We start from the raw sequence: 24377 nt of genomic DNA, 5'->3' as shown, positions 1-24377 counted from the left end.
GACGGGCGCAGCCCCTCGGCCTCCACACACAGTGGAGTCGGGGATTACTACGGCCGCCATGGAGAACGCAGTCCCTTCGGCTCCCCCACACAGTGGCGTCGGAAGGAGCTGTGGCCTCCAAGGGAGACGCAGTCCCCTTCGGCCCCCACTGTGTGTGGGCATCGAAAGGAAACTACGAGCGACATGCGGGGAGGGGTGGGTTGAGCTTTGGCTCCCCCCCCGAAACCCCAAATTTTATTTTTTTTCCTTTTTTTTTTGTTCATTTTTTTTTATATATATATTTTTTGATACAGTCTAGTTCGACCCAAGCATTTATTATTTTTTTTTTGAAAATTTTACATAATAAAATATCTAAAATAACATCAGACGTCCATTAGCCATTTAACACAGTCACAGCCATTTTTTCTTTCTTTTTTTCTTTTTTTTTTTCCAGAATGACCAAAATATCAAAATGGTCAGAAAAATTTCCAAATAAAAACTCATGATTTTTCCCCAAACAAAAAAACAAAAAACACTAACTCTCAGTAAGATTGGCTAAATCATAAGGCAGTAACAACAATCCTGATCCAATGTCCACCATTATTTCAAACCAGAACTCAGATTTCTTTTTAAGGAAGAATCAAACACATTTCTTTTGTTTTAAAATGAAATATAAGATAACAAGAAACCTACCTCCCACTAGCATTCTGGGAAAGAATTTGATGAAGAGCTCCCTCTGCAACTCAAAGCCAACCTCCCATTTTTTTTTCCAAAAAAACAAGCTCCCCAGAAAAAGACCGCCAAAACATTTCAAAACTAGGTTAAAAATGAGAAACCCTATTTTTTTGCCCTAATTTTCAATTTCGAATTTAGGCATTTTTATTTTTAAAATAAAAGAGAATGAGAATGGGAAATCATTCCTTTCCATTATTCAATACTTCTTATTCATTTTTCTTTTAAAATTAAAAAGCTTCCATTTCTTATTTAACTCTAATTTTAAATTTCTTCATATTACTTTAGCCAACACTTTATATTTTGAACTGTTAACAAGGGTGAGGTATTTAAATTAATTTAAACTTCAAAAATCAATCCTTTATACTATATCAATTTTGCAAGTAAAAAGAATAATAATTTTCTTTTAAATAATAAAATTTATCCTTCTTATTCTAAAATGCGAAAATGATGAATTTATTTCTATTTCCCAAATGACTTTAAATCTTTCCTTTCTAAAACGCATAACTCATTAAATTTGTTATTTTAAAATTAGCTATTAAATTAACTCGCTATAACATAATAAAGCGACCTTTTTAATAAATGACTAATCTTATGAAAGAAATCTATTTATTTTAATTCCTCAACTTTTAATGCATAAATGAACACATTATTTCAATTTAAATGCTTTAAGCTTGCTACAATTATAATTAAAGCGATCCCTTTTTAAATTAACGATTATTCATATAAAAGAAGCTACCTATTTTAAATTTCTAAATTACTAATGTGTACATCTACTCATTAAATTGAATTTAATACTTAGGATAACAAGCTCCACTTACCCCGTGCAAGGCACTTAAACTGAGGAAGTCCACCAAATCACATGACACGCAACCCAATGAAAAGAAAGCCCCATGAACCACACACGCGATGCTCACCTGACCATGGCTAAGGCAAGACAAGAGTTTTATAACCACCAAATCCGAATTCTAAGGATGAAGGAGGCATACTCAACCTTGCAAATCCCAAAGGAGATGAACCTCGCCCTAAGCGGTGTTGTACCTGCAATCTCCTGCACCCATGAATCACGCAAGCATACACATACATATACATATTCAATGAGGGCGTTAGCTCGAGATTTATCACAGGAGTTAGGAAACAATTACATTTACACAAGAATCGATGCAAGAGCACAATAATAAGTATGCACAATTATTTATATTAACTAAACTACACATTGCATCATGGTTAACCTACCATGCAAGAATGCCACATAGGAAGTCAACCATGGTCAAACAGATTTTACAAGTCCAACTAGGATAGGGGCATTACATTCTCCCCCCCTAGGCTCCAACGTACTCTTGGAAGTCGCAAAGCTAAACGGAAGTCCTGCAACACTTACTAGCCCTTAAACTCAATTAACAATCATCAATTTGCACCACCAACTATTTTGTCATCATCTTAGATCATTATTCATACATCCTCTACAAGTGTCATCATCCATTAACAAAAAATGCATCTAACATCAATTCACATCTTCAAATATTCTATAATTTACACACAATCATAGTAGAGAAATGAGAATTTTTCCCTTTTTATTACACCAAATTTAAAGCAGTTAAAATATATAAGCACAGTTATCATACTCATTTATCAAACATGACAAGAAAATATGCTCTCAAGGTCAATTTCTTTCACCAATTCATCTCTTTCACAAAACTTTATTGCATAGAACTAGCTTCAAATATCAATTTCTACCACCAAGTTAACTTTCATCAAATAAGAGCAATGTAAGAACTCAATTGTTTACACTTTTCAGACATACAAGAACCTTTCCAATGACTATGCCCCATAACATAGTGACAAGTTAGTTCCATTTAATCCATGATTACGCATAATATCCATCCACAAGACTAGTTTGCACAACACAATAGGCCACATGTGAGCATGTCTAATGCTCGGTCAAAGGTAACATATATGATCCACATCTCTATGCCTACTCTCAGAATAAATACATGATCAACAAATGTCCAACATCTCACTCGAGGGCTTGATGGTGCTAGGGTACACCATAGCGGTGCTATCTTCCATACAAGTCCCTCATGAATATCCCTTGTTGTGTAAGGTGTTTAGCCTCCAAGAGATAGTCACCACTCATAGGTAGGTAGTGGGTCCTAGCTGTTTCACAGCCTCACATACCTCCATCCTCGAGGTTCCCTGCGTCTACTTCCTCGTATACACTCATCCAAGACTGTCTCCTACGTTCTTGGAGAGGAACTCACATTGCAACACAAGACCAGCATACGAAAACAACAAGGATAAACTGGTTTAGCCACCAAAGTACAAAAGAATAAAGATAATAATTGTCAATTCCAACAATAAGACAAGAAAATAATTTCCGGATTTGCAACATCAAATCAAGTAAAATCAAGATTGCAAGATCGTGGCTAAACTATCAAGGTCAAGTAAAATAAATTGCTGGCCCACAAAGAAATAAATAAATAATTAAAAGAAAATCATAATTGCACATTACATCACTACGTGACTAGTAGCTAGCCACCAACGAGGAAGGAAGGAACAATCGCCTAGCTAGCCTAGTAGCTTATCATGTGGTGTGGCCAAGTCACACACCCGCATGGCATGGCAGTGTGCACCTCGACATCACCCCGCATCACATCGTCATGTGGCATGGCTCTACCCTATGCCTAGTAGTAGGCCGCATGGAAATGTCTACTACATTCCCGCATCGTGTCTCAGCACGACATGGCAATACTCCAAGCGGAAAAGGCACGCAATGGACATATCCCGCATGGCAGTGTACCCTGTGGATAAGGTACGCATCAGTCACACCCCGCATAGCAATGTTCCTCTCAGGATACTCGTCGTAAGCTAGAGGTATACATGGCTAAGGTCTACCCACAAGTCTACCAACACTAGTTAGTTGGCAACTTATGTAAGAAAATAACACGCCTCTCATGAAGACAAGGCAAAAGATGCTCCAATAAAATCCATCAATATGCTCAAGAACTGTCATCTATATGCTCAAAATAAAGGATAGGAATTAGGCTGGCACACATGAACCTCATAAATCAATTCATCACAAGGGGAAGTATAGAGTACACCTATGTTACAGTTCATTACAAAACCATACTTTTCCTCAAAATAGGGAAGCTAAAGTCGCTTCGCATCGACATTACTCGTACGCTGTTCATACTATTCAAGGAATGGTGACTTCTACTACTACCCCTTCACATACTGACTTATCAACAACCCGTGGGTTGGCACTCAGTAAGGAAACAAATAAGAAACATCACCTAGATAGGTATGGTTTCCCATACTCATAAGAAAACATATCCCCCATGGTTGGTTACTTCACCATCCCATGGGCACACATAGCAAGTACGGGTTGCTTACAACACACACAGAAAGCACCATTATTGGTTTAGTCACTTTTACGGGGAGCACTTTACATTATGCTAACATATACTTAAGGGAAGTTTTAATTATGCTTTACACATGAATCACTAAATAAAGTTTACTCTAGATACACGTACTGAAATTCTCAACAATTCAAATTTACACAAAGAAATAACATCATTCTGATATCTTTCTCAATCTTCCCTAAGCATTTTCATTGACATTACTAACTATGCAATTTCCTTTTTCCAAGGTGAAAAACTTTCCTCTTTCAATTAGAAGCCAAGGCTAACATACAATTTCATATGCGTTGTAACAAAATTTCCTTCAAATCACTGCATTCTAAATGGTTTTTCAAAAACAACAATTCCTATATTTTAAACAAGAGGAGGAAGAGAGTTGGAAAATCAACTATTTCCTACGAATACACAAGAATTTCAAGATCACACCATATGCTCGGATATAAGTTTGTCATTTGAGTTGCACGGTTTTCATTTTGCTATCTTTTAGGAAGGTGCCAAAACATCCTAACATGACATTTCTAATCATTATTGTTGCACTATAATGTTCTAGTTTTCCGAACCAAAATTCAAGACAATCAAATGTTCTTTTGTAATACAAGTCTTCTTGAGCACAATCACTATTCGTAATACAATACAATACAATAACACATCAAATATAACATTGAAAATTTATAATACAACAAGGAGGTAAATGAAGAGCTATCTACTAGATTTTACACATTTAATGCATACAATTCAACAAGTCTTTCATTTACTCGTTCTTAAACACAATAAGGCAAATATCTAAATCCAAAGCAAGTTAAATGGTGCGTCACTTAATAGGTCCTAAATCACACTAGCTGAATACGCACATAAAACAATCTTTCGAGGAGCACACTAATACACTCCTGAAGCTACTACAACATGTCCTCTTTTGGTATTCCTTTCACATCAAGCAATTTTCACAAAATCAACTATATGCATTTTATTGCACCTTACTTAAGATGGGATTTAATTATATTACTCCTACCAAGAACATAGAGAACCCTTTAATGCAAACATACCATTTTCTATCATTAACCAAAAATTAACTCCTAAACCAATCCCTTTCACAATTTAAAACACAAAACGTTATGAGGCTCACACAAGGGCTCAAGATATATCATCCTTTCTCTTGCAATAAGAAAACTTAAATAAGAGATAATTACCCATATCAAATCCTTTTAATTTACTAGAGAGAAAGAAGAAGAATCATAATCACTAAATGTGCTACATAATAAGCATTAACATTTGCCTTACTAGTCTTTCAAGTGGACAATCATTAAGATAGATCAAAACCACAAACAAGCACATACCATACTTTTAGATTCAAGACATTAACAACCAACCCAGATGGATTAGTCAAAAGAGTAAAACAAATCAAGAATGAAGGTACATACGACTCCCTTTCAAAGTAAGAGAAATCGTAGACCAAGACTTCAATAAGCAGACAAAACACCTATAATTATTTCCAAAACACCCACATCAAGAAGGTGAAAACAAGGTGTGAACACACACAAGCAGGGTTGTTAAATCACACCCTCACATCAAGGTGGACAAGCATACAACATAAGGTAGACACACACACACCAACTAAGGGCACAAGCAAAACCAGAGATCCCAGTGTTGCAACATGGGCTCTGATACCAAGTGTAATGCCCCACCAGGAAACCCCTAAGGGTTTAAGTTAAAAACACTCGAATAGAGTGTAAATATTTTTATTTTTAAATAATAATTAAGAGCATTAATGAAAGTTACAACATTAAGATAATTTGGAGTTAACAAAAACTTAGATAGCATAGCAGACGGCTAAATGATCCTAAGGAGTTTCCCAATGTGATTACATAGCCTAGCACCTAATTCAACTTGCGTCAAATGATCCATAAATCTGGACATCCTAATTGTGAGATAATGCATAAGACATGATTATATATATGTTCAATGATATGACATCTTAGAATTTTAGGAAGCGTTCATTTACTTTGGGTGGTTAGGAGGCCATCGAGAGGTTATTTACTCAATGCACATTAACACCTATTTAATTTAAGAGGCCTCCCTTAAGGTTCAATGTGATAAATATAACAAGTTCATCCATTTGATTTTAAGATAACCTCCCACATTTAAAAGCTTTCTTAAATATTAAAAGTTTGGTTAATAGGATGAGATTCATTCATTAAGGAATTAAACTTCCATTAATAGAGTGTGGTTCCTTCTTTTGAATCCAAGCATAACCAACTAATGAGTCGTAGTTCTTTTAAGGAGGGTAAAATGTAATTAGTCATAGGGTTCATTCATTGGAGTTTTAATAATGCTAATAGATGGACTAAATTCATTAAGGTGGGAATGTATTAGGAACACATGAGTTATTCATTTAAATTAAAATATAGTTAGCAAGATGATATTCATCTTTTCAAGATTAGAATATAAGTTAATAGTGACGTTCTTCCATTAGGATTAGATTATAACTAACTAAATGTGTGTCTCTCTTTTTAGTTAAATGAAGTTAATATGAAAATATACATTTGCTAAGATTAAGATGTAGACAACTATACAAACACTTCCCTTTTTAGTTCAATTTTAGCAATCATAAGAGATTCTTTCATTAAGGTTACAATTATGGATAAATAGTTGAGTTCACCCAATTATCAAGTTAATTTGGTAGGGATTATTTGTTAAGATTAAAACGTGAAATAACTAACAAATTCATCCAATGTAGAGAAACATAATTAACATGGCGTTACTCATTTAAGAAGATGAAAAGGTAAATATCTATATGAGGTTCATCCTCTAAATTTCAACTTAGAATTTAAAACATTAATTCAAACTTTTTTTCCCATTCACATTCGTTCAACTTACATGGTTAATAACAAGTTAATCCAATGATGTAACCCAGCAAGATTTTTTCCACTATTACTACTTTTAATTATCATTATCAAAATACTTTTCCATAATCTTAATTACAATCTTTTATGAACCTGATTACTACATTTGTCAAGATGAATAATTTTATGCACTTAGGTTTAAATTCATTAAATTCACACCATACACTTATACAAGATATCCACCATACATGATAACTTAAAGCATGAAACAAAGGAAGCTAAAACATCACATAACACAGATATGATCTCAGAGTTCACCCCTAAAGGCTACATCTCCGGGTCTACTCAACTGCAAGACCTCTTTGGTATTATATCGTTAGGAATACATAATTTATAATTCTTTTACATCTTTGCCACTTAGGCGAATACAATCAATATACAACATACACCTCGGTCGAAATTTATATAATGATCTCTTTTGAAGCGGATCCAACTAAACACTTCAAGGCAATTACAAGTTCAAATGACTGACGATACTTTGACTAGGGACAAAATCGGCTATGACCAACAAAAATAACCATATGACAGGGTCCAAAACAAATCCTAGCAAGACGTGCTACTATAACAGACGCATCGATTACTAAAATAATAATAGGCCATACTCTAGCGTTAACGGGTAATTACAACATTTTCCCAAGTTGACTTAAGCATCTAGACAGATTTATTAAACCTTAAATAAACACTAATGACAAGTTAGTTTTAGAACAATAATCTAGCCCCCCTTTTTTTTTAATGATACAAAAACAACCCTCTTACTACAAGAGCAAAATACATTAAGAGTAAATAGAGAAATGGAAGAAAAATCATTTCCGAGCTAAATTAAGCCTCTATTGCATACATTAAAAAAAATAAAGACTATTACCTCCATTCAATTTACTCATTATCATATAATCAATTATCATTCGATTTAAAAATACAATGCAATTCATTGCTATCTTAAAGCCCAAAAAGTCTATATATGTCAATAATAATATATGCTAAATAGATGTTACCTATATTAGCATATATTTTAATATATACATTGATCCCTCTTTTTTTTTTTTTAAAAACACATTATTTACTAAAATAAAAATCTCAACTCATTTTTTTTTTATAATACAAAATATTACTCAAAGTAATTTTTATATTAACAAGCACCCCCTTTTTTCTTTTATTTATTTATTTTGTATATAATGAAAATCTGGAATTCGAGTTTTAAATATACCTAAAATACTAAGTAATACTAAATAATAAAGAAAACATTTTTTTAAAAAAAGAGGAGGAGGAATGGCGGGCGGCCAAACCCTAGCTGTGCCCTAGCCAGAGGGAACTGCGGCCACCACGACGGGCGCAGCCCCTTGGCCTCCACACACAGTGGAGTCGGGGGTTACTGCGGTCACCATGGGGAACGCAGTCCCTTCGGCTATGCCACACAGTGGCATCGGAAGGAGCTATGGCCTCCAAGGGAGACGCAGTCCCCTTCAGCCCCCACTATGTGTGGGCACCGAAAGGAAACTACGAGCGACACGCGGGGAGGGGCAGGTTGAGCTTCAGCTCCCCCCCCGAAACCCCAATTTTTTTTTTCTTCCTTTTTTTTTTTGTTCATTTTTTTTTTTATATATATTTTTTGATACAGTCCAGTTCAACCCAAGTATTTATTATTTTTTTTTTGAAAATTTTACATAATAAAATATCTAAAATAACATCAGACCTCCATTAGCCACTTAACACAGTCACAGCCATTTTTTCTTTCTTTTTTTCTTTTTTTTTTTTCCAGAATGACCAAAATATCAGAATGGTCAATAAAATTTCCAAATAAAAACTCATGATTTTTCCCCAAACAAAGAAAACAAAACAGTAACTCTCAGTAAGATTTGCTAAATCATAAGGCAGTAACAACAATCTTGATCCAATGTCCACCATTATTTCAAACCAGAACTCAGATTTCTTTTTAAGAAAGAATCAAACACATTTCTTTTGTTTTAAAATGAAATATAAGATAACAAGAAACCTACCTCCCATTAGCATTCCAGGAAAGAATTTGATGAAGAGCTCCCCCTGCAACTCAAAGCCAATCTCCCATTTTTTTTTCCAAAAAAACAAGCTCCCTAGAAAAAGACCGCCAAAACATTTCAAAACTAGGTTAAAAATGAGATACCCTATTTTTTTGCCCTAATTTTCATTTTTGAATTTAGGCATTTTTATTTTTAAAATAAAAGAGAATGAGAATGGAAAATCATTCCTTTCCATTATTCAATACTTCTTATTCATTTTTCTTTTAAAATTAAAAAGCTTCCATTTCTTATTTAACTCTAATTTTAAATTTCTTCATATTACTTTAGCCAACACTTTATATTTTGAACTGTTAACAAGGGTGAGGTATTTAAATTAATTAAAACTTCAAAAATCAATCCTTTATACTATATCAATTTTGCAAGTAAAAAGAATAATAATTTTCTTTTAAATAATAAAATTTATCCTTCTTATTCTAAAATGCGAAAATGATGAATTTATTTCTATTTCCCAAATGACTTTAAATCTTTCCTTTCTAAAATGCATAACTCATTAAATTCGTTATTTTAAAATTAGCTATTAAATTAACTCGCTATAACATAATAAAGCGACCTTTTTAATAAATGACTAATCTTACGAAAGAAATCTATTTATTTTAATTCCTCAACTTTTAATGCATAAATGAACACATTATTTCAATTTAAATGCTTTAAGCTTGCTACAATTATAATTAAAGCGATCTCTTTTTAAATTAACAATTATTCATATAAAAGAAGCTACCTATTTTAAATTTCTAAATTACTAATGTGTACGTCTACTCATTAAATTGAATTTAATACTTAGGATAACAAGCTCCACTTACCCCGCACAAGGCATGCAAACCGAGGAAGTCCACCAAATCACATGACACACAACCCAATGAAAAGAAAACCCCACGAACCACACACGCAATGCTCACCTGACCATGGCTAAGGCAAGACAAGAGTTTTATAACCACAAAATCCGAATTCTAAGGATGAAGGAGGCATACTCAACCTTGCAAATCCCAAAGGAGATGAACCTCACCCTAAGCAGTGTTGTACCTGCAATCTCCTGCACCCATGAATCACGCAAGCATACACATACATATACATATTCAATGAGGGCGTTAGCTCGAGATTTATCATAGGAGTTAGGAAACAATTACATTTACACAAGAATCGATGCAAGAGCACAATAATAAGTATGCACAATTATTTATATTAACTAAACTACACATTGCATCATGGTTAACCTACCATGGAAGAATGCCACATAGGAAGTCAACCATGGTCAAACAGGTTTTACAAGTCCGACTAGGGTAAGGGCATTACATGTTTGTTGTTGTGAGTTAGATTTAGTGGATTTTAGATGGTAGAGAACCTCTTCCAATGAGAAGAATGTAATCAAAGTGTACAATAGATACATGTTCCAATTATGCCACAGTTTCTAGTATTTAATAGACTGTTGCTTTCCTTACTCCAAGAGGTTCACTTGCTTCCGTCATAATGTGGGTTCAATTTGGTCTCACAAGTCACAAAATGGTAGTATTTCTCTCCACTTGGCCTTTTCCTTTTCTCCTCCTTGCCCCTACTATCAACTATAGTGTTGAGGTGAGGGAGGACCAAACGAACTGAAAAATTAGTTCCATCCATAATAGGCATTGCCAATTGGTGTATGGGTATTGTTAGGAATCATTAGCCCACATATTCTTTTAGGGTGGGCCCTACTATAATTATTACAAAAGGGGGGCATCAACTATAGTTGCATGAGAACAAATAGGGAGAATGTTGCCATATTGATACCCTCTGAATCATACCCTCTTCCTTGCCAACTCCTAAGGAACCCAAGTAATCCTTTGGAAGCATATATCATTCCAAACCAATACCTCTTTCTCATAGTCAAACTGCCTTGTCCTAAAATACATCAATGCATTCGATACTATGATCTACTTGATAATGTGTTTCGAATCTACATTTGAATTCAGGTTGTGAATAGCCATCTAGAACCCTTCTAGATGGTTATTCTTTCATGATGTTAGATTTCCCAGTGTATGCTATAGCAGTTAGGCTTGTTTGTCTTGGAATTGCCATAAGTGGCCAATCTTGAATGTGTGAGAAAGATATCTTGAGACACAAATCTGTTCAACACTTTTTTTCTCTGAGTTAGGGTATAAGCCATGTCATTTGTAAATTGTTTTCATAGTAGGGTGTAGTTCATGTGTTTTCTCACATTCTTGATTCACATTCACTACATTTAGTTTATGTCAGTTGCTTTCTCAATAACAGTCGGTGTCTCCTTCAAAAATTTGCATTTGTTTTGTTGATTGTTTTGAATGTTCTAACTTCTTTGCATGACAGTAATCGAAGTTGACTACCCTTAGATTGACAAATTCATAGCACAAAACTGCACATAATGATATATTTATTTTGGTCTTTTCTAAAGTCCAAATCACGTCTTGAAAATCACATTAGTAAAATTTCATAGAGATGTCCTAAAAAAGTTATGTCTACTACCATATGCACAAATAATTCTCTTGCCTTCCATTTATTGTATATCTCCAAATCAAGATGAATGATAGTTAACTAAGAAAACTAGTGAGAAGTGATTAGAGTTGAAAGGTCTTTTCCCATTTTTTAGTTCTAGTTGGTAGGTGGCTTTTAAATTTCCAAGGCCAACTGAAATGCCTCTCACCTTGGCTTCTCATATGTATGTTGCATAGTTAAGTAGTTCCAACAAGATTATTGACAAAAAACTTCTTTGAATATGGTGGTCCTTCTTGGAGATGCGAAATTGTTACTAGTGGAAAATGTGTCATCTCTCTGAAGCCTTTGTAGCAGTTAGAATTCATTTTATTTCTTCGGTTCTATTGAAAATAGTCAAGTAGCAATGTGTAAGGATGACCAAACTTTCTTCTTGTTGAGATGTCTGATGAGAGTCCATCAATTCCTTTTTATGTTTTGAAGGTTTGTAATAGTAGATTGGTGTTTTCTGGACTTAATCCTTGCTACTTATTTTGCAACTAAATAACCTTCATCAAGCCATTTAGAGTATTGTTCATATTTGCCAAGGAAAAGTGGATAGTTGTTTTGGAGGGTGTTGATGATTTAGCTAAGTGATTCTCAGTGACTTTGGATGTTTTCTTATTGCAAGTATTAGGTGATGGACATACAAGCTTTGAGGGTATATCACATAGCCTTAAATGAGCACTAGATTTAAGGAGTTGAAGGTGATGGAGTGCAGTTGTAGGTTCAACACCAAGAGAGGTGGACATATTAGCATAGAATATTGGAGGGGGAAAATACAAGGAATGCACACTATAAATATACATGGGAATAAAATCAGTAGTGTGAGAAGCCTATATGGGATGCACAACAAAGAATCTTAGAAACTGGTACAAATTCAAAATTTCAAAATTAATAATAAGGTTACCCTCGATTTTTTGAAATGTCACTGTTAATGTTAGATTCTTGTGCAAGAACAACTTTTCAAAGATAAGCATCTTCATCTTTATACTTTTGATCCAATACAATGGTGAGCTAACCATCATTTTTGGTTGGTTACTTTTTCATCTTTGTAAAGGCATCCTAGGAAGGCTTTGTGTTGTAGAATATTAATGGATTCTAGTATGAGAAGTGTGAAAAATTAAATTAATGGAGTGGGGTTACTAAAGTTGAGCTTGGTTAAGGTGTAAATGACCGTAAGAACCTTTTATTAGGGCATTTGTTAGGTAGCACTATTTATCTCTCTTAAGACAAAAATAATCTGACCATCGTTGATGTAGGAAAAATGTTGTTAACATTGCTACACTTGGATCAGATAGTCATCCTTTTTTCATTAATCAAGTGAGGGTTAAGGACCCACTCTAACATTTATGAAAAATATACAAAATTCCCACCATGACGTTTGGGGAGGATACCAAAACATTACAACATTGTATGGGTGTTTGATATTGTATCTAGATTACATACATTGGTAGCATAAACACTAATAAACAAAATAACCTAACCAACCCTTAGAAATAATGTAGATACTAAGATATACAATCTTGATCCCAAAACATATAGCTTATGTAAAACCTACCATTCTATTACCCTCCCATATAGTAAAAGCTTGTTGAACCAACCAAGTAAAGGACTATCACATGCAGATGAGTTTGGATGAATAGGTGCCATCTTCTTTCTTGACCATGCCAACTCAACACAATAAATTTTATCACCTTCTTTGCATTTACTAGATTAAATCACTTTTGGAAAGAAGAGGATTTAACTAGCTTGCACAATTGGAGCACTTCCATTGATGGGATGTATGGACTAGCACCAACACCACCTTAAAGAAAACCTTGAATGGAATCCACCTTCCTTATTAGGGCCTCTAGTTTTGATTCTATTCCTTTGATTGCACCCAAAGACACCAATTCCTTGAACTTGTAGTCTATGCAATGAAGAGAAGAAAAGTTAACTGGTGTAGCCTTATCCACTACCTCAATCACACCGAATCAAAATTTGTCCTAGACATAATAGTTTCCAAGTGCCTTGGTTAATGCCTTATCCCTTATCCCATATGGTCATACATATGATAATAAAAGCATTGCTTACAAACATGGAAGAAATATTAGAGCTTACTTGGTGTCTTGTTGCTCCTTGTATAACATAAATGCCTTGCACCACTTGAATTGCTTCCACACATCACCACCTTGAAAGAAGAATAACCTTCTCATTTTGGTCTCTATAATTTTGCTGAGGAAATTCATCTTATTTATTTTTCCTCCCAATTGGAAATAAAGGGTCCATGGGTTACTATTAGAGTATTGGGAATGTTTAAGATAAAAAATAATTTTGAGAATGGCAACAATGAAATCTCACAAAGAATCAAAATCACTTTAATAGGCAAATAGAGTAACTCCTCAATGGGAGAGTATTTATCAAATGATATGAACTACCAATTCCACTATCCTTAGTCACACTTGTAATAATTATGATGATGCTCTTCATTTTGATCGATCTCTTGATTGAAATAAAACATGTTATATTCCCATCAGAATTTAGTTTCCATTTTCTTGTTGGTGGGGGGCTTCCATTTGATGTTGGAACGATCTAGGGAAGAAAAATAAGAGTTTGAGATCCCATGAACTAGAACCAACTAATCATTTTATGCTTTTTAATGCTATGCCATTTGGATAGAGAATGTCTCACAACTGATCCCACACAAATCTCAATTCTAGGAGAATGCATTGTGGGCTAACTTAGTATTTCCCAGTATTTCCCACACAATAGGAAAATCCTTAGTTTAAACCACTTGTCAAAGATATATTGCTTCATATGATTTAAGTTGCTTTTGAGATGCCTATGGGAAAATTGGGATGTGGAAACCATTCACCCCATTGATTTATAGATAACATTGTATATATTAGTAGTTAATATGTAACATTTTAATAGGATATAGTATGTGCTATATCTATGTGGTTGATACACACAAACTTCCTGAAGTGTAGGAAGCAAGTAGTTAATATATAAATCTCAATGCATTTTCAAACACAATGCATTTTCATTTTCAAAGCAAACTGAAGCAAGACCATCTTGCCTCCCTGCCCCCCCCTTGCCGGAGCGATCTCTACACAAGCAAGGTAGGGTTTCTTTTGCAATCAAAGCAACTGGTTTTTTTTGTGAATTAATCCATTTTGTGCATATCCTGCGATCTTAAAACCATGAAATGACATCTCTAAGGTATTCTGTCATACAGTTCACATGCCGTGTGTATGCTACCCCATTTTGCGATTTTTTTTTTAATGGAAATTTTTTTAGAAGCTCATTTTAGCATTTAATAATTGTCATGCATACCTCGCTTGAAGAGTTATTACACAAAGAAAAATGGCAGAGGAGATAACATTGTCACTCCTGTCATTGAGAAGGGTGCCTCCATGAAAGTAAAATGCTCACAGCCAATACCTAGATGGGGAAGGCCTGGCTGGCTTTTGCCAAAGACTAGATAACAAGTTTGTTGTGGTTTTGGAGTCCTGACTTTCACAGTCTCAAACTACTTGATCTCTTTGTACCATTGGGTGCATCAGAAATGACATTTTCATAAATTGTCCACTGGGTTTCAGAGTCAGGATGCCCTTCTATAATCTTGATAAACCTTCCCTTTGTCATCATCAATACCTTGAGAATAGAAAGACCGTGGCCAGTGGTGGACTCAATTTTCTACCAAACCAAAAACCTAGGCCTCATAGACCGTTCTAAACTGTTTTGCAACAACTTAGGATGCAACAACTACAAAATTTGCAGGGACCTCCAAATGATTAACTACAAATTTCATCTTCTCACCAATATTTTCCTTGGAGAAAATTAAGACTATAGGAGCAATCCTAAATACTTGCCAAATTTCCTAGTGTATAACTCACATTTGTGACATGTCACTAATGCAATTCCTTAGTACTTGTTTGAGTACTATCTCCTCTATTGTTTTCTATCCACTTTTGTGTCCTTCTTAGAACAAATAATAGATTAATGAGAAGGTGGAAAAGGTGGATTCACCTAAGAGGGAGTGGATTTTCCCAATAATATGTTAGATTCTCCCAAGGATGGATGGACTATACACTTGAAAGGTAGATGATTAAGGATGATGACAAGGTGAATTTTCCTTAGAATGATAGGGTTGATTTTCCTAAGAACAAGTAGAATCATGTAAACTAGAGGATACAAATTTGGAAAAAATAATGGAAGGAGACTAAAACTAGATAGATTCACCTAAATGGGAGTGTAGTCATCTAAGGATAGGAAAAATTCACCATTTGCATAAGAAAGATGGATAAGATAAATGATTTATGTGAAATAGATTCACCTAAGAGAAAGTAGATTCACATAAGGATAGGTGGATTTTCCTAAAGATGAAGGGATAAGACTTAACAAAAAGAGGAGTTAGGATGATGACAAAAATACTAGATCAAGGAATGATACAAGGGTAGATTCACCTAAATATAGGGTAAATTCAGCTAAAAGGGTACCCATGAGATTGTGGTATTGAGTACCTATCTATGGATGGTGTATTTGGATACAAGTATGATGAAACCATGCTTGTGTATGATGAAACAAAGTCTAGATCTCTATTATAGGTCCAACATAATCTCTATTATTTGAGACACCATTTTATTAGCATATCCAATTAGGGTAATTTATGGGTTTAATTATGGATCATGTTGTCTATTTGCATGCACTATTGAACTTATTTGGATGTATTTTGATTATTTTAATTTTGAAGTTATAAATAAATTATGTTTGTACCTTAGAAAGGGTAACTCCAATTGATGTTTGGGCAGATTATTTGAAAACTTATGGTGATTATTACCCTATGTTATGTAATGGAGTTATTTTTACACTAAGTAATTAACTAGAAAAATGAATTTGTATTGTTGTACAAGTATGATGAAACCATGCTTGTGTGTTTACATGTTTGTGCATCCTATTGAGAACCAACCTCGCTGTTGAGGAACTCAATAAATGTGGTGTTAAGTAGAAGAATGGAAAACTCAAGAAGCTATGGTGACATATTGTGGAATTAGTAGGGATTATCTCTATTGACCACACCTTTCAAAGATAGTATCCCCTAGTTCTCCTCATAGAATGGACCATTGGATGGCTCATAGTGGTATCCTATCCTACATTTATCTTGATGGCATTGCCGATAGTTGGTATGTGGTTCTTGGTACAGGTTTCCTCTTACCCTATTATCTTATTTATATCTTTGTTCCAACATGTGGAGATTGATTTTTGTCATGCTATGATGATTTCCATCTTTGCATGTGTTTTGACATTATGCAAATAGATATGATGTCACACCATACTTATGTTTTGATATAGTATAGGTGATGGTTAAATGTTGTTGATGGTAGCGATTTGGGTTCAAAGACACAATTCCACACACACACAAGTATTTGAAGATGCATTTTATATTATTCCTTCTTAGTGGTGATCAGTGTTGGAAGATTTGCACACATGTAGAGAGGAACTCATGTTAGATACAATAGGTTGTGTTTGATAACATATGAATGTGCCTCATGATGTATACATATAGCTTTGGTGTGTGACATGCATGCACATTTTTCCATAAGACACATTGCTATGTGGCATGTGCCCTATGCATGTCTTTTTTGTAAGGCACGTTGCTATGTGCAATGTGGCCCTAGGTGTGTCTTCTCTATGAGGTGTATTGCCATGATATGTTAGGATTTGTAGTGTGCAGGCCACAAATGCATGCATGAGGGACTATTATTATAGTCATGTTTTTTGGGCATGTAGCCTAGGCATGTCTTCTCCATTAGGTACATGGCCATGCCGTGTGGGAGTTTTTGTGTTCATGCCACAAATGCACACATGAGGGACTATTATTATTGTTATTGGAATTGAACACATTTATTTGACTTATTATTGTTACTATTTTTTCTTTCTTTCAATATTTATGATCTTTGGTAGTTTAGTGAAACACTTGCTATTTTTAAATGTTGCCTTCTTTGTTGTGATGTGATTCCTCACCAAGATCGACATAGATAACCTTGGATGAGTGTATATAAGGAATCAAACATTGGGAAAATTTGAGGATAGGGGTAAGTGTTTGTTGTATGGGTAGCTAAGATCCACTTGTACATTCTTAGTGATTATTGATGGCTATATCTTGGAGTTGGCTAATCCCATTAAACAAACAAGGGGGAAGTCATACATAATCATATGGATCCTCCCTAGTTGTGTGTGGATTCAAGACCATCATTTCATAAATAGCATTTTAACAATTTATATACATAAGAAATCACTTGATAATGAGATCATGATCACGGTTTATTTATGTATATCAATTTTATATAGGTGGAGCACCCTAGAGCACATGGTATGGATCAACAAAACCCTAAGAATATGGTTTTCGAAGTGGAGGAACATGGAGGTGTGAATATCAAAGCTAAAGATAATGATCCCATGGAAGATGATGATCATGCACCAGAAAACATAATTGAAGATGATGGTACAAATACATTGTTCCATGACACATTTAGTACTAGCACAGCTAATCATGATGATCAGGATGACCTTGATGTTCATGATTTACCTCTTCTTGAGAAGGCATATGAGCCCCTTTACAAAGGCTCCCAAACAACTCTTCTCTCTATTGTATTGTTGTTGGTGAACTTGAAGGTGTGTCATACATGTCATTATAGTTAATAAATGGTGAATCATGTACCATTAATATTCTTTATATTAACACCTCAAACTTTTTTTTTGCTGTAGATTGATAGGTGAGTTTTTCTTACCACCATCAAATATTCTAGCTCACTCATACCGAGAATTATCTGCCATTATGAAAGATATTGGAATGGAGTATCAAATAATAGATGCTTGTCCCAATGATCATATTATATATCATAAACAACATGAATTTGGAACAGAATGCCCTAAATGTCATATCAATAGATATTGAACAAATCAAATAACAAAAAAGGTGCCTCGCAAGGTTCTTTGTTATATTCCCATTATTCCACATATGCAACGATTATTCAGGTGCACTAGCTTGGCAGAATTTATGGATTACCATGCACGCAATAGAAGTTGAGATGACATTATTCAAATGCCTGTGGATGGTTCAACATTTATGGACATAGAGGAAAAGTGGCCACACTTTAAAGAAGAACCTCATAATCTCAGGCTTTCATTGGCAACAGACGGTGTCAATCCATTTGGAGAGTTGAGATCTGTTTACTCGGTGTGGCCTATTTTTGTTATCAACAATAATATTCCTCCATGGATGTCAATAAAGAGGGAGCACATAATGTTGGCAATGATTGTTCCGAGTATTTTATTATTTAATAGTCATCTACATTTAATTATAAATATTGCAGTAAAATGGTCATAATAATTATGTAATGTTTTTGTTCATTCCACTAGGCAAGTACCAAGTTAAAGATATGAATGTATATATTGAGCCTCTTATCGATGAGTTGCTGGAGTTATGGAATGGTGTGACCATGTATGACATCTCTAGACCAATAGGACAAAGACAATTTCAATTCCATGCAATTCTTGTATGGACAATACATGATGCCCCAGGGCTAACACATTTTTGTGGTACGTTATAGTGTTCAAGTTGCGCATGATAATTATAATTATAAAAATTAATAGATTTAATAGAATTATACATTATCTTGTAGGTCTTCAAACAAAGGGAAAATTTGCATGTCCATTTTGTGGTACAAAGATGATATCCCGTCATTCAAAAAGTTTAGGAAAGCAGGTGTTTGATGAGTATAGGCACTTCCTTCACAAAAATCATAAGTACCGGAATACTGAAAAACATCTTTTCAATGGGAAAGAAGAGACTACATCAAAGCCACAAAGAATGACTTCTCACTTATGGAAGTTGGAATCTAATAGAATTAATCATCAAGGTAATGTCATTCCATCTAATGGTTTATGTTTGGAATTTGAATTTTTCTATCGTGTTTTGTTTACTGATGATGTAATTGATGATAGTGAAGGTCATCAAGGCATGGATGGCCACCTTCCAAAGGGACTAAAAAGTTATCCTAGACAATTCAGTAGGTTGCCTTACTACAAGAAGCTACAAATTGTGCATTTGTTTGATACAATGCATATTGGAAAGAATATAACAAAGACATTATGGAAAATATTGGATGGAAGGCATGACAAAGAAAAAATTGTCAAAATTTGTAGTAACATTGTGGAATCCAATCATGCAATGAAAAATTTCATTCAATCAAATAGCAATGGAGATCAGATTAATATAAGTGCCCTTCCTTGGTTATTAACGGAGTAGCAAAGCAATTCTATAAAAGAAGTCATACGAAAAATTCAATTTCCCATAGGATTTGCTACGAACATAAATAATCTCATATCAAAGAAGAGTGAATTTGGGCTAGGGATGAAAACGCATGATTGGCATACCTTCATTATGGTAATTTGTGTTCTTGTGTATTTACTATATATTTGTATACTGTGCATGTACTTTTCATTGTATTATGTTAGAAAACAATGAAAAGATCATTTTATAATTGTTACAGTAAATTCTACCTCTATCTCTCCCAGACCACTTCGACAATAATATCAAGCAAGTCATATATGATCTTGGAAAATACATGAGGTAAGTAGTGATGTTTGTTCAATTTGTTGTATAGATATTATATTTGGCCATTTGTTTTACTTGTTATGCAATATATTGTATATTATTTTGTAAAGTCTCATTTATATATTTTTGTGTCTTCAATCTCTTTAATTAGGTGGTTGTCATCTAAAGAAATCCACAAGGAAGATATAAAATATTGGAAGAGAAAAATCCCTCATCTAATGTGTGAAATGCAAAAGTGTCTACCTTCAACTTTTTTCAATGCACAAGAACACTACCTCATACACCAAGTTGAGGAGATCAAATTGTGTGGACCTGTACACACTAGGTCAATGTGGATGGTTGAGAGGCACTTGAAATTTTTGAAGGCTTTGGTTAGACAAAGAGCACATCCTAAGGGTTCTATGGTATACCAAACTATGGTGTACATTACCGAATATCTTCCTAACTTTGCAGCAAAAATCCACGTAGATCGCATTTGGGATCCCAACCCCATTAACAAATTCGAAGGGGAGCACTTGATGGGGAAAGGTAGATTGAAGAAAGTGAGAGGTAATTATAAGATGTTATTGTAGTAAATTAATTCTTCATCTTCTAAATAAATCAGCTATAAGTGGTCTATTAATTATTTGTATAGTCGGTTGGGAGTGGGATGTGCTACATTTGTATATTGCAAACAATCTTGATTGGATGACGGTGTGGATTGAACGATGTCAACATTCTGGTTGCACATTAACATGGGATGGTGTCACTTCATTGGTTAAAGAAGCTCATCGTAATGGAGATTCCAATGTTACACAAAGGGAAATTAATTTAGCATATGGTTTAAGAGATCAACAGGTATGTATAATTTTATTAATCACCCGTATGTTTATCAACTCATGATGCAATAATTTTAATATGTTAGACATATTGCAGGTCAAACACCACAAGGCTATGTGCTGCAATGGTCATAAATTTCACATCAAACTGTTGGATGACACAAAGAAAACTTGTGATTCTAGGATAACTACAGTCTTTGAGGTGACCAATATTTCATCTAGAAATGACATACAGCCTCAAGTGTGTCAAAATAGATACTATGGCATTTTGGATGATATACTTGAGTGTGACTTTAATTCCTTCAAATTAGTTTTGTTCGTCGTCAAATGGTATAGGCTACAACTGAATATAAATGATCCTGATAGAACTGTTATCGAACATGATAATGGATTTACAATGGTTAATACAAGGTCATTTGAACGAGTTGGGGATGAGCCCTATGTTCTTCCAAGTCAATGTGAGCAGGTATTTTACTCGGAGGTTCCACATAAACTGGGTTGGTCATTTGTTGTTAGACATGATCCAAGAGGAAGGCCGATAATGTATAATGTGATGGAAGAAGAAGATACCAAAGAAGTAGAAGATGTTATAGATGATCACGATTGACAGTTACTCGATGATGTTCTTGACAAAAATGTACACGAAGAAGAAGCTAATGATGATGATGGTGTTCTTGCTGATGATGATGGTGATGGTGATGGTGATGGTGTCGGTGATTGTGATGATGATGACGATGATGAACACAATGACGATGATGACAATGACGGCGATGACGATGACGACGACGAAGACAAGGATGATGATGATGATGATGATGATGATGATGATGGTCATGATGATGAGTTGGATGAAGAAGAAGATCAATGACATGAATGAAATGTATGAGATGTGATTATTATATTATCTATTTAATATTGATATCTTGATAGAAATTGATTTGACTTATATGGTTACATAAACAATTCATATGTTTTGAATTCTAATGCCATTACTTAATTAATTCATGATGCACCTCTAGCTATGTGATAGATGGTGATTTAAAATACATATGTGATGGATTACATGCTTATGATGATACATGTGACATTTTTTGAACTTTGTGTTTATTTATGGAATGTGGACTACTTATTAGCTATGTGATGGATGGTGATTTATGATACGTATGTGATGGATTACATGTTTATGATGATACATATGTGATTCTTATGATGCTCAATTACATATATGATGATACATATGTGATGCTTATGATGCTTATGATACTGCAGTATTTATTGTTTATCAAATTACAAATGTAATGCTTATGATGCTCAATTGTTGGTGCAGGAACCTGAACCCCTTTGACGAGGATCCTGCACAGTCTCATGGATCGACAAGTATAAGTCAATACACCTTATAGAAATAATATATTTTTTTAAAATTACAAGAAAAACAAACTTCCTCAGTTTTGCAAACCTCAACATTAGCAGCAAATCTAATACAGTTATCAACACTTGAGGCCCCAGCTGGACTTACTCAAATTTTAATCTCAACATCAACTTTATGGCCGACTTCTTCATCAATATTACCCTCATTTGAAAAATATCTCTCTCATTACCAACTAACTCTCTCATTTGATGGTGCATAGGTATCACCAAATAGGTATTTGTCAGATGTGTCTTCCTCGAGTGAGGGAAATGTAGGAATAGAAGAGGAAAGTGAGACATGTAGTATATCTCAAAGAGGGAGATCAACTAGAGGTTAAAAGATTAGAAGAAAATTCAATAAACACATGGCATTTTTTCTTGCTCAAGGGGGGTCATGTTCTTATGATGATGAGACCAAAGGTGACATTGAGGTGCCCTTGAGGTACAAACATCTACTGAAACAATGTGTACCCAAGGAAATTCCTCCAATAAACACTAATTTTTGTGTTAATGAGAGGATATATCACATAGCACCTTCGTCGTTACATGGTTTGGGCCTATTTTCCATGGATAGCATAAAGGTCTGTTACAACAAAGTTGCTGAATTGATGGAGTTTGTTGGACCTTGTTACAATTATAATGATTGGATGTAGATTGTTCGATATAAAAAAAGTATGCGTAGGTATGCACTATCAGCCAATTATATACAACAAAAAGATAATGATCAAAGTAAACTAGTGGCTATATACTTTGATGGAAGGCCAAAAGCAATGGGGAATATTGTAGGTTTTATAAATAGTACACGACCTGGGTCAACTAATAAGCAACCCAATTGCATATTTGAGGCACGTGAGGGAAATTTTGTGTTTGTATGTGCAATAAAATCAATAAGTGCAGGGGAAGAGCTGGTAATCGATTAGAATTTGAACCATATAGATACAAACAAAGTTACTATCATGGGGGTGGTACGTACTATATATATACCATTTAAGCCAACTTCCAATTAATGAATCCAATAAACCATTGTATTATTAAGTTTTTTTACTAAGTCTATTGGTTTCATTTCGCTAACATTTTTATACTTTTTCTTTGTCACAGGGCCACATGGATCCACCACATAGCACAGATAGGGGTGTAGGTCCCAACACTTCTACGGAGCAGGTAAACCTCATTGTAATTGTACAAATTAGATAGAAGCAAATTGTTACATTATGATCTTTTCTTGAGTGTTTTGAAGTAATTTTGATAGTGTTAATTATATTCTTGTCACAGACGGATGTTCGGGATAAGGGAAAGGAACCTGTAGTACCTCAGCACCTCCATAGGGATGTGGGGGGCTCAACAGTGTTATGCGCTGATGACATCACACTTAGCGCAAACTCTATGCAATTTGTACAAAAGAATATTAGAAAAATTAGGCAAGAGATTGTTGATTTGGCAACCATAAGTCCTCAGACTGATGAGATAACAAAGAGGGTGCAACTATTGTTGACGACAATGGAAAGCTTGCAAGTAAGCAGTAATGAAAGCTTTAATCATAACAAAAGTTCAATAATGGTTTATATTTTTATCTCTTTTATGTCATTAACTAAAATATGTATGTGTTGCTTTTACAGAAATTTATAGGGCCTCATCATCCTAGTGGCGATGATCAGGGTATTGCGAGTAGTTCAGGTGATGACCATGTTATATATATTAAAACCACTCCTTTGGATTTATGAACTTGCTTTTTTAATGTTTTACATATTTAATGTATTACTCTTCAGGTGCTGACATGGGTCCAAGGTCAAGCCCAACTGTATTGCCGATTGCAATGTCAGCAACACGTAGCATGCAGACATCATCTATTGCACCAACTCGTGTTGACCCACCCACTGGTGGTAGATCCCTCTTTTTCTCTCTTTCGTTATGTGTTTATTACCCTTGAAGTGTTCTTTCTTAGAGGCATTTCATAGTGGATTCATTTACTATGGCAGGAGATGCAA

This window comes from Cryptomeria japonica, chromosome 6 (assembly GCF_030272615.1).
Source record: "Cryptomeria japonica chromosome 6, Sugi_1.0, whole genome shotgun sequence".
Taxonomy (NCBI): Eukaryota; Viridiplantae; Streptophyta; class Pinopsida; order Cupressales; family Cupressaceae; genus Cryptomeria; species Cryptomeria japonica.
The sequence above is the reverse complement of the archived record's forward strand: the minus strand, read 5'-3'. Positions refer to the sequence as shown.